General features: G+C 39.0%; 1 protein-coding gene across 1 annotated transcript in view; it reads left to right on the forward strand.

Moving 5' to 3' along the window:
* PALD1 (phosphatase domain containing paladin 1) overlaps window positions 1–12500 on the forward strand; it is a 456745-nt gene that overhangs the window by 1041 nt on the left and 443204 nt on the right. The gene's annotated exons all lie outside the window — the stretch shown is intronic.

The raw sequence follows: 12500 nt of genomic DNA on the forward strand, positions 1-12500 counted from the left end.
TTGCTTATTTTATGGTGAAACTATAAGAGTAAAAAAAGAAAGAAGTAATTTTACTTCCAAAAACTTTACTCATTTCCCCCCCTTCTGTCTGAATTGTTAGAGGTTTGGAGATCCCCACATGCAAGCTCAGCAAAACTGAGTCTATTTGGGAAAATAACGTTTCCTGAAAATATTTCTGGCTAAAGTTTCAACTTTCCTGAAATCCCGTCCAAATCAGCTCAACATTCCAGTTAGTTTTCATTGTGTTTAGGGTCTGTTATTAAGTGCAGACTCCGAAACAGTTTTTATATAAACAAGCAGTTTAAAGTATTAGATTCACTTTGAGAGGTTAATACAATAACACATTTTAATGAATCTGAGAGGATATTTATGTGTGATATAAATGATGAACAGGGCAGATACAAAAACCTTACCCCTTCATATTGCTGGTGCTGTCTGCAGAATCTTAATTGGGTTTACAAGAGCAGATAAGCATTTGTGTCACACATTATATTAATAGCCAGAATGATCATATTTACCATGACATCTCTCTGTTACACTATCTATCTATCTATCTATCTATCTATCATCTATCTATCTATCTATCTATCTATCTATCTATCTATCTATCATCTATCTATCTATCATCTATCTATCTATCTATCTATCTATCTATCTATATATCTATCTATATATCTATCTATCTATCTATCTATCTATCATCTATCTATCTATCTATCTATCTATCTATCTATCTATCATCTATCTATCTATCTATCTATCTATCATCTATCTATCTATCTTTCATCTATCTATCTATCTATCTATCTATCTATCTATCTATCTATCTATCTATCATCTATCTATCTATCTATCTATCTATCTATCTATCTATCTATCATCTTCTTTATATCTGTTTATCTATCTTCTATATATATGTCTATCTATCTATCTATCTATCTATCTTCTATATATATGTCTATCTATCTATCTATCTATCTATCAGGTCCGCCAGACCTCGCTGAATATGGAGAGCAATGCGCTCTCCGTATTCAGCATTGCACCAGCAGCTCACAAGAGCTGCTGGTGCAACACCGCCCCCTGCAGACTCGCGGGCAATGGGCCGCCAGCAGGGGGTGTCAATCAACCCGATCATACTTGATCGGGTTGAATTCCGGGCGATCTCTGTCAGCCTGCTCCGAGCAAGCGGACAGGGTTATGGAGCAGCGGTTTTTAAACCGCTGCTTCATAACTGGTGTTTCTGGCGAGTCTGAAAACTCGCCAGAAACACGGGCCCTCAAGCTCCATACGGAGCTTGATAAATGGGTCTCTATGTATCTATCTATCTATCTACCTTCTATCTATCTATCTATCTATCTATCTATCTATCTATCTATCTATATCTATCTTCTATATATCTGTTTATCTCTCTTCTATCTATATATCAATTATCTATTTATCTATCTAGTATTATGATATACATTAAATACATATAAACAAATAAATAGTTAATATTGTTTTATCTTGTTGCACATAATGTGTCCTTTCATTAGTGTTCACATACACAAATACACACACCTTCACAGACACACATACACAAATACACACACCTTCACAGACACACATACACAAATACACACACCTTCACAGACACACATACACAAATACACACACCTTCACAGACACACATACACAAATACACACACCTTCACAGACACACATACACAAATACACACACCTTCACAGACACACATGCATATATCAACACTCACATGTGCACACATACACACACACACATGGCATATATATATATATACACACTCGCAAACGTACACACACATGCATATACACATATATTCACACTCACATGCGCACACAAACACACATAGTCATACACACACACTCACTAAGACACACACACACACAGCACATGTACACACACTCATACACATAAATACAAGCACTATCACAGACACGTATACACACACTCATACACACACATGCATATATACACACATGCACACACACTCTCACAGACACACATACACACATGCATATATATATATATATATATATATATATACCCTCACATGCACACATACACACACATGCATATATACACACATGCACACACTCTCACAGACACACATACACACATGCATATATATATACAGTATATATACCCTCACATGCACACATACACACACATGCATATATACACACATGCACACACTCTCACAGACACACATACACACATGCATATATATATATATACACCCTCACATGCACACATACACACACATGCATACAGGGAGTGCAGAATTATTAGGCAAATGAGTATTTTGACCACATCATCCTCTTTACGCATGTTGTCTTACTCCAAGCTGTATAGGCTTGAAAGCCTACTACCAATTAAGCATATTAGGTGATGTGCATCTCTGTAATGAGAAGGGGTGTGGTCTAATGACATCAACACCCTATATCAGGTGTGCATAATTATTAGGCAACCTCCTTTCCTTTGGCAAAATGGGTCAAAAGAAGGACTTGACAGGCTCAGAAAAGTCAAAAATAGTGAGATATCTTGCAGAGGGATGCAGCACTCTTAAAATTGCAAAGCTTCTGAAGCGTGATCATTGAACAATCAAGCGTTTCATTCAAAATAGTCAACAGGGTCGCAAGAAGCGTGTGGAAAAACCAAGGCGGAAAATAACTGCCCATGAACTGAGAAAAGTCAAGCGTGCAGCTGCCAAGATGCCACTTGCCACCAGTTTGGCCATATTTCAGAGCTGCAACATCACTGGAGTGCCCAAAAGCACAAGGTGTGCAATACTCAGAGACATGGCCAAGGTAAGAAAGGCTGAAAGACGACCACCACTGAACAAGACACACAAGCTGAAACGTCAAGACTGGGCCAAGAAATATCTCAAGACTGATTTTTCTAAGGTTTTATGGACTGATGAAATGAGAGTGAGTCTTGATGGGCCAGATGGATGGGCCCGTGGCTGGATTGGTAAAGGGCAGAGAGCTCCAGTCCGACTCAGACGCCAGCAAGGTGGAGGTGGAGTACTGGTTTGGGCTGGTATCATCAAAGATGAGCTTGTGGGGCCTTTTCGGGTTGAGGATGGAGTCAAGCTCAACTCCCAGTCCTACTGCCAGTTTCTGGAAGACACCTTCTTCAAGCAGTGGTACAGGAAGAAGTCTGCATCCTTCAAGAAAAACATGATTTTCATGCAGGACAATGCTCCATCACACGCGTCCAAGTACTCCACAGCTTGGCTGGCAAGAAAGGGTATAAAAGAAGAAAATCTAATGACATGGCCTCCTTGTTCACCTGATCTGAACCCCATTGAGAACCTGTGGTCCATCATCAAATGTGAGATTTACAAGGAGGGAAAACAGTACACCTCTCTGAACAGTGTCTGGGAGGCTGTGGTTGCTGCTGCACGCAATGTTGATGGTGAACAGATCAAAACACTGACAGAATCCATGGATGGCAGGCTTTTGAGTGTCCTTGCAAAGAAAGGTGGCTATATTGGTCACTGATTTGTTTTTGTTTTGTTTTTGAATGTCAGAAATGTATATTTGTGAATGTTGAGATGTTATATTGGTTTCACTGGTAAAAATAAATAATTGAAATGGGTATATATTTGTTTTTGTTAAGTTGCCTAATAATTATGCACAGTAATAGTCACCTGCACACACAGATATCCCCCTAAAATAGCTATAACTAAAAACAAACTAAAAACTACTTCCAAAACTATTCAGCTTTGATATTAATGAGGTTTTTGGGTTCATTGAGAACATGGTTGTTGTTCAATAATAAAATTAATCCTCAAAAATACAACTTGCCTAATAATTCTGCACTCCCTGTATATACACACTCACACACACAAATACAAACCTTCACAGAGATACATACACAAACACGCCTGCACACACACATACATATATACACACACAGTCATACACACACGCACAGAAACACATACAGACACTCAGGGCATACATACACACTATACACACTCACACACACATACACAAACACTCATACACACAAATACACACACTCTCACAGACACACATGAATATATATATATATATATATATATATATATATATATACACACACACACTCATACACAGAAATACACACATACACAAACACATACATACACTCACACACACATGTAGGTATACACATACACAAAAAAAACACATACATATATATACTCACACAGGTACTCACACACACACACACACACACACATATATATATATATATATATATATATATATATATATATATATATATATATATATATATATATATACACAAACATACTCACATGCATGCACACATATGCACACACACACTTGCACATGGATATTCTACTAAAGTAATAAAACAACGTCAGTCACAAGCGCATGTACATACTAATGTAACATACTCAAGTTCACATATAATTACCCATGACCCAGTAACTTACAACCATGAAGCAGACACATAGCCATCAGTGGACACTCACACACTCAGATATACTTGTATAGTCTCATACACTATGGCACACTCATGATTCCAAATACTATGACACTTGCTGAGGCAACACTGACTGAAGCACACTCACAATATTAGGAACTTAGGAACTCTCACATACACACTCATAAACAGATGGCACTCTCACATAAACACTCATAAACAGATATAACTCTCATATACACACTCATAAACAGACAGAACTCTCACATACACAATCAAAAACAGACAGAACTCTCACATACACAATCATAAACAGACAGAACTCTCACATACACAATCATAAACAGACAGAACTCTCACATACACAATCATAAACAGACAGAACTCTCATATACACACTCATAAACAAACAGAACTCTCACATACACACTCATAAACAGACGGCACTCTCACATACACACTTATAAACCCACAGACCTTTCACATACACACTCATAAACAAACAGAACTCTCACATACACACTCATAAACAAACAGAACTCTCACATACACACTCATAAACAGACAGAACTCTCACATACACTCTTATTAACAGACAGAACTCTCACATACACACTCATAAACAGACAGCACTCTCACATAAACACTCATAAACAGATGGCACTCTCACATACACACTCATAAACAGACATAACTCTCACATACACAATCATAAACAGACAGAACTCTCACATACACACTTATAAACAGATGGTACTCTCACATACACAATCATAAACAGTCAGAACTCTCACATACACAATCATAAACAGACAGAACTCTCACATACACACTTATAAACAGATGGCACTCTCACATACACAATCATAAACAGTCAGAACTCTCACATACACACTCATAAACAGACAGAATTCTCACATACACAATCATAAACAGACAGAACTCTCACATACACACTCATAAACAGATGGCACTCTCACATACACAATCATAAACAGTCAGAGCTCTCACATACACACTCATAAACAGACAGAATTCTCACATACACAATCATAAAAGACAGAACTCTCACATACACACTCATAAACAGACGGCACTCTCACATACACAATCATAAACAGACAGAACTTTCATATACACACTCATGAACAGACAGAACTCTCGCATACACACTCATAAACAGACAGAACTCTCACATACACAATCATAAACAGACAGAACTCTCACATACACACTTATAAACAGATGGCACTCTCACATACACAATCATAAACAGTCAGAACTCTCACATACACACTCATAAACAGTCAGAACTCTCACATACACAATCATAAACTGACAGAACTCTCACATACACATTCAAACAGACGGCACTCTCACATACACAATCATAAACAGACAGAACTCTCACATACACATTCAAACAGACGGCACTCTCACATACACAATCATAAACAGACAGAACTCTCATATACACACTCATGAACCGACAGAACTCTCACATACACACTCATTAACAGACAGCACTCTCACATACACACACATAAACAGACGGCACTCTCACATACACACTTATAAACCCACAGAACTTTCACATACACACTTATAAACCCACAGAACTTTCACATACACACTCATAAACAAACAGAACTCTCACATACACACTCATAAACAGACAGAACTCTCACATACACTCTTATTAACAGACAGCACTCTCACATACACACTCATAAACAGACGGCCCTCTCACATACACACTCATAAACAGAAGGAAATGAGAGACAGAGGTGGTGGCAAACAGTGGAAGGAGATAGAGATTTGCTAGTAAAGGAGACAGAGGGAGATTGGGAGCGGTAGGGAGAATAGAAACAAGTTAAAAAAGAGGTAAATAAAAAGTTCTATGATTATTATTATTATTATCAGATATTTGTAGAGTGCCAACAGATTCCGTAGCGCTATAAATATACAAGGAAACATTCTCGCATACACACTCATAAACAGACAGAACTCTCACATACACAATCATAAACAGACAGAACTCTCACATACACACTTATAAACAGATGGCACTCTCACATACACAATCATAAACAGTCAGAACTCTCACATACACACTCATAAACAGTCAGAACTCTCACATACACAATCATAAACTGACAGAACTCTCACATACACATTCAAACAGACGGCACTCTCACATACACAATCATAAACAGACAGAACTCTCACATACACATTCAAACAGACGGCACTCTCACATACACAATCATAAACAGACAGAACTCTCATATACACACTCATGAACCGACAGAACTCTCACATACACACTCATTAACAGACAGCACTCTCACATACACACACATAAACAGACGGCACTCTCACATACACACTTATAAACCCACAGAACTTTCACATACACACTTATAAACCCACAGAACTTTCACATACACACTCATAAACAAACAGAACTCTCACATACACACTCATAAACAGACAGAACTCTCACATACACTCTTATTAACAGACAGCACTCTCACATACACACTCATAAACAGACGGCCCTCTCACATACACACTCATAAACAGAAGGAAATGAGAGACAGAGGTGGTGGCAAACAGTGGAAGGAGATAGAGATTTGCTAGTAAAGGAGACAGAGGGAGATTGGGAGCGGTAGGGAGAATAGAAACAAGTTAAAAAAGAGGTAAATAAAAAGTTCTATGATTATTATTATTATTATCAGATATTTGTAGAGTGCCAACAGATTCCGTAGCGCTATAAATATACAAGGAAACATTTATAGGGATCAGACGGGCAGAGGGCCCTGCCAAGAGTTGCGCTGTTGTAGTCGGCTCTTATGAAGGTGTTCTACAAATATCTGGACTCTTAGGCTTATATGCTAAGGGGGTTCAAGAGGATAGCAATGGAGGAGAGGAAATGGTATAAAGAAAGGTTAGTGTAGGTTGTATACATCCCTGAACAGTAGAGTCTTTAAGGAGAGCTTGCAGCTTACAAAACTAGGGGAGAGTCTTGCGGAGCGAGGCAGAGAGTTCCTCAAGATGGGAGCCAGTCTGGAAAAGTCCTGTAAACGGGAATGTGAGGAAGTAACACGAGAGGAGGAGAGTAGGAGGTTATGAGCAGAGCGAAGGGGACGGGAGGGAGAGTATCTGGAGACAAGGTCTGAGATATAGGGGGGAGCAGTGCAGTTGAGGGCTTTGTATGTCAGAGTTAGAATTTTGTGTTTAATCCTAGAGGCAAGAGGAAGCCAGTGAAGGGATTGGCAGAGAGGTGCAGTCTTTAGACCGCTGCTCGATAACCTGTCCGCCTGCTCTGAGGAGGCGGACAGAGATCGCCGCAATTCAACCCGATCAAATGCGATCAGGTTGATTGACACCCCCCTGCTAGCAGCCGATTGGCCGCCAATCTGCAGGGGGTGGTATTGCACCAGCAGTTCACAAGAGCTGCTGGTGCAATGCTGAATGCGGAGAGCGTATTGCTCTCTGCATTCAGCGAGGTCTGTCGAACATGATCCACAATGTCGGACACTATATAATAAAACATATTCATATAAATATATAACTTTTTTTTATAAGGGTCAATAGGTATATGGTATATGGCAAGGTGTTTGAATGTAAAGTGCTGTATTGTATATGTGTGTATATATATATATATATGTATACGTTTGTATTTATGTATTTTTATACGTATATACATACGTATATACATACATATTTAAACATATATGTATATATATATATATATATATATATATATATACATTGTAGCCCTTTCCACTCAAATACCTTTTTATTCAATTTTAATTTTTTATAATGTGTTTTACTGTAAATATTTTACATTCCAATGTTTTTCACATAGGAGAAAATGTATTTGTGAAGAACATTGGATTGTAAAATATGCATAACTACCTTCGGGTTCAACACACTTGGTCTAATGCAGTGTTTTTTTCATCAGTTAATGTGGTTGTGAAATCTGAAGTTAACGCATCCAAACCATTTACTAAAAACTTGTAATATGCGCACTAACCCACGCTCCTTAAAAGTTTACTTCTGGTGGTGTTTGCGCTCGAGTGAAAGCGCTAACTAGTGCAAACCATTTAAACTTAAAAGCTACATAAAGCTGTTATTACATGGCATTATGCACTTTTTGTAAAGTCGTATGGCCCTGTTACAGTATGTCGCCAGCCAAGCGCACATTGGGTTTAGTCTCATAAAAAACAACTTGTCATTATTTTTCTACAATAAATCATTTTTTATATATATATATATATATATATATATATATATATATATATATATATATATATATATATATATATATATATATATATATAGTATCTCACAAAAGTTTGTAAACCCCTCACATTTTTGTAAATATTTTATTATCTCTTTTCATGTGACAAAACTGAAGAAATGACACTTTGCTACAATGTAAAGTAGTGAGTGTACAGCCTGTATAACAGTGTAAATTTGGTGTCCCCTCAAAATAACTCAACACACAGCGATTAATGTCTAAACCGTTGGCAACAAAAGTGAGTACACCCCTAAGTGGAAATGTCCAAATTGGGCCCAATTAGCCATTTTCCCTCCCCGGTGTCATGTGACTCGTTAGTGTTATATGGTCTCAGGTGTGAATGGGGAGCAGGTGTGTTAAATTTGGTGTTATCGCTCTCACACTCTCATACTGGTCACTGGAAGTTCAACATGGCACCTCATGGCAAAGAACTCTCTGAGGATCTGAAAAAAGAATTATTGCTGTACATAAAGATGGTCTAGGCTATAAAAAGATTGCTATGACCCTGAAACTGAGCTGCAGCAGGGTGGGCAAGACCATACAGCAGTTTCACAGGACAGGTTCCACTCAGAACAGGCCTCGCCATGGTAGACCAAAGAAGTTGAGTGCACGTGCTCAGCATCATATACAGAGGTTGTCTTTGGGAAATAGACATATGAGTGCTGCCAGCATTGCTGCAGAGGTTGAAGGGGTGGGAGGTCAGCCTTTCAGTGCTCAGATCATACGCCGCACACTGCACCAAATTGGTCTGTATGGCTGTCGTCCCAGAAGGAAGCCTCTTCTAAAGATGATGCATAAGAAAGCCCGCAAACAGTTTGATGAAGACAAGCAGACTTGGATTACTGTGGTCCGATGAGACCAAGATAAACTTAATTGGTTTAGATGATGTCAAGCATGTGTTGCGGCAACTAGGTGAGGAGTACAAAGACAAGTGTGTCTTGCCTACAGTCAAGCATGGTGGTGGGAGTGTCATGGTCTGGTTCTGCCGGCACTGGGGAGCTACAGTTCATTGAGGGAACCATGAATGCTAACATGTACTGTGACATACTGAAGCAGATAATGATCCCCTCCCTTCAGAAACTGGGCCGCAGGGCAGTATTCCAACATGATAACGACCCCAAACACACCTCCAAGACGACCACTGCCTTGCTAAAGAAGTTGAGGGTAAAGGTGATGGACTGGCCAAGCATGTCTCCAGACCTAAACCATATTGAGCATTTGTGGGGCATCCTCAAATGGAAGGCGGGGGAGCACAAGGTCTCTAACATCCTCCAGCTCCGTGATATTGTCATGGAGGAGTGGAAGAGGACTCCAGTGGCAACCTGTGAAGCTCTGGTGAACTTCATGCCCAAGAGGTTTAAAGCAGTGCTGGAAAATAATGGTTGCCACACAAAATATTTACACTTTGGGCCCAATTTGGACTTTTCCACTTAGGGGTGTACTTACTTTTGTTGCCAACGGTTTAGACATTAATGGCTGTGTGTTAAGTTATTTTGTGGGGACAGCAAATTTACACTGTTATACAGGCTGTACACTCACTACTTTACATTGTAGCAAAGTGTCATTTCTACAGTGTTGTCACATGAAAAGATATAATACAATATTTACAAAAATGTGAGGGGTGTACTCACTTTTGTGAGATACTGTATATATTATATATATATATATATGCATTTGTTTGCGTGTCCTGGCTCTAACGTCTGGATCCAGGTAATTGTCCGTGTTATGTTGGATCCTAGCAATAATGAGACAGCTATAATGATGCAAAAGACTGTGTATTAGTTATATTAATCTGTTTGGTGCAAGGTGTTACCAGCTTTAATATCATTTAAATTTGACCAGCTGTTTTTTTGATGATGTAACAGTTTTGTGTAAAGTGTTTGTGCTAATGCAGGGTGATTAGATCAGACATCAGTTGACAGTAACGTGTTTGTTTTTATTGTTTATTTCCTGCTTTAAATATCATATTTCCCACTTCCCCTTTATATCCCTTCATGTGCAAGTTGAGAAGCCACATGAAGCTACAGTGCACGAAGGTGAAGCACACGCCGGTCCTTTGTACCTGGTGTAATTAGCACAATGTGCGTTTAACATAAACAGCAGCTTGTGTAAGCTTTTTGCTTTATGTAAAGGGAAGTAAATAGCACTGTGTGCCAAGCAATACGCACACCATCCTGGCATCTAGAGGATATGATCTCTCTATGTGCTCCCCTGGCATGGAGTATAATGTATTCCAGTCCTGTACAGAAATATGCCCAGGGAACGAAGTTTGCATCAGGTTATTGGGGATTCATGAGAGATCATGAGCTCCCCAGACAACGGTGGGTTAAAGTGGTGGGAAGGGGGTTAAAAAACTGTTCTGTGTATTAAACTGGTGACAAGGGACATCAGTCTCTTTATTATGTGTATTAAACTGGTGACAAGGGACATCAGTCTCTTTATTATGTGTATTAAACTGGTGACAAGGGACATCAGTCTCTTTATTATGTATGTAACTGACAGAAAAGTAAAATCGCTATATTAAGGACCAGATTATGGGGCCAAATTATCAAGCTCCGAATGGAGCTCGATGTCCCTGTTTCCGCACGAGCCTTTAGGCTCGCCGGAAACAGTAGTTATGAAGCAGTGGTCTAAAGACCACTGCTCCATAACCTGTCCGCTGCCTCTGAGACTGCGGACATCAATCCGCCAGATCCTATACGATTGGGCTGATTGACACCCCCTGCAGGGGGTTGGGTCATTGCACAAGAAGTTCACCAGAACTGCTTGTGCAATGATAAATGCCGATAGCGTATGCTGTCTGCATTTATCGATATGCGGCAGACAAGTATATCACATCGTATCATTTTCGTCCGCACTTTAGTAAATTGGCTCCTCTGAGTGGAGCGCTACTTAATGCTCCCGCTCGAGCGTTAACTGTGCTAGAAGCCCCAAGGCAGAACATGCTGTGATCTGAGATGTCATCGCAGAAAATGCAGCATGTCTGCAGAAAGAACAGGACACATGCAGGAACTGTTCATTTAACTTTTCATCGCTGCTCCACATTAGACTGTTCTCTGGCTGCACTGTGTAAGTTTTCCTTACCACATATCATACAGAGCAAAGTGCTGTTTGAAGTGAACAGTCAAATATTCAGCTGCTCTGCCAAGCAGTATTGCATTAATTAACTGTCTCTCAGAGATTGTTTCAAGCCCGTCCCCTAGCCTTTCACAATCTGCAAAGCTGTTTTTTTCTGAATGTAAGACGTTCGTATGAGCAATGCACCTAATTTGCAATGCAATTTTCAACTACTGCACTATATTATAAAAAACTTTAAATATTGCTTTATTCTCCAGTTAACTAACACAATACAATCAAACTGGTTCTTTATTGTAACTGCCTAATTTAAAATTGAATTTTATTTAAAAATGACCTGCAGAAAAATTTTCACTAAAAAAATCTCATCGCAGAAAGTAAAAAAAAAGTTCTGCCTCTGGGGCTAGAAGTAACCTTTTTGTGCGTGTGGGTTAGCGATGGTATTGAAAGTAACTGTTTTCACTCTTGTGCTAACCTTACGAGGGCAAGAAACAGCAACTTAGATAGATATATATATATATATATATATATATATATATATATATATATATATATATATATATATATATATGTTTGTGTGTGTAAATCCCCAAGGCAGAACAGTGTGCAATGTGTGATCTCATAGCAGAAACTGTAGTATGTCTGCAGAAAGACCGGCCA

The sequence above is a fragment of the Bombina bombina genome, chromosome 9, assembly GCF_027579735.1.
Source record: "Bombina bombina isolate aBomBom1 chromosome 9, aBomBom1.pri, whole genome shotgun sequence".
Classification (NCBI taxonomy): Eukaryota; Metazoa; Chordata; class Amphibia; order Anura; family Bombinatoridae; genus Bombina; species Bombina bombina.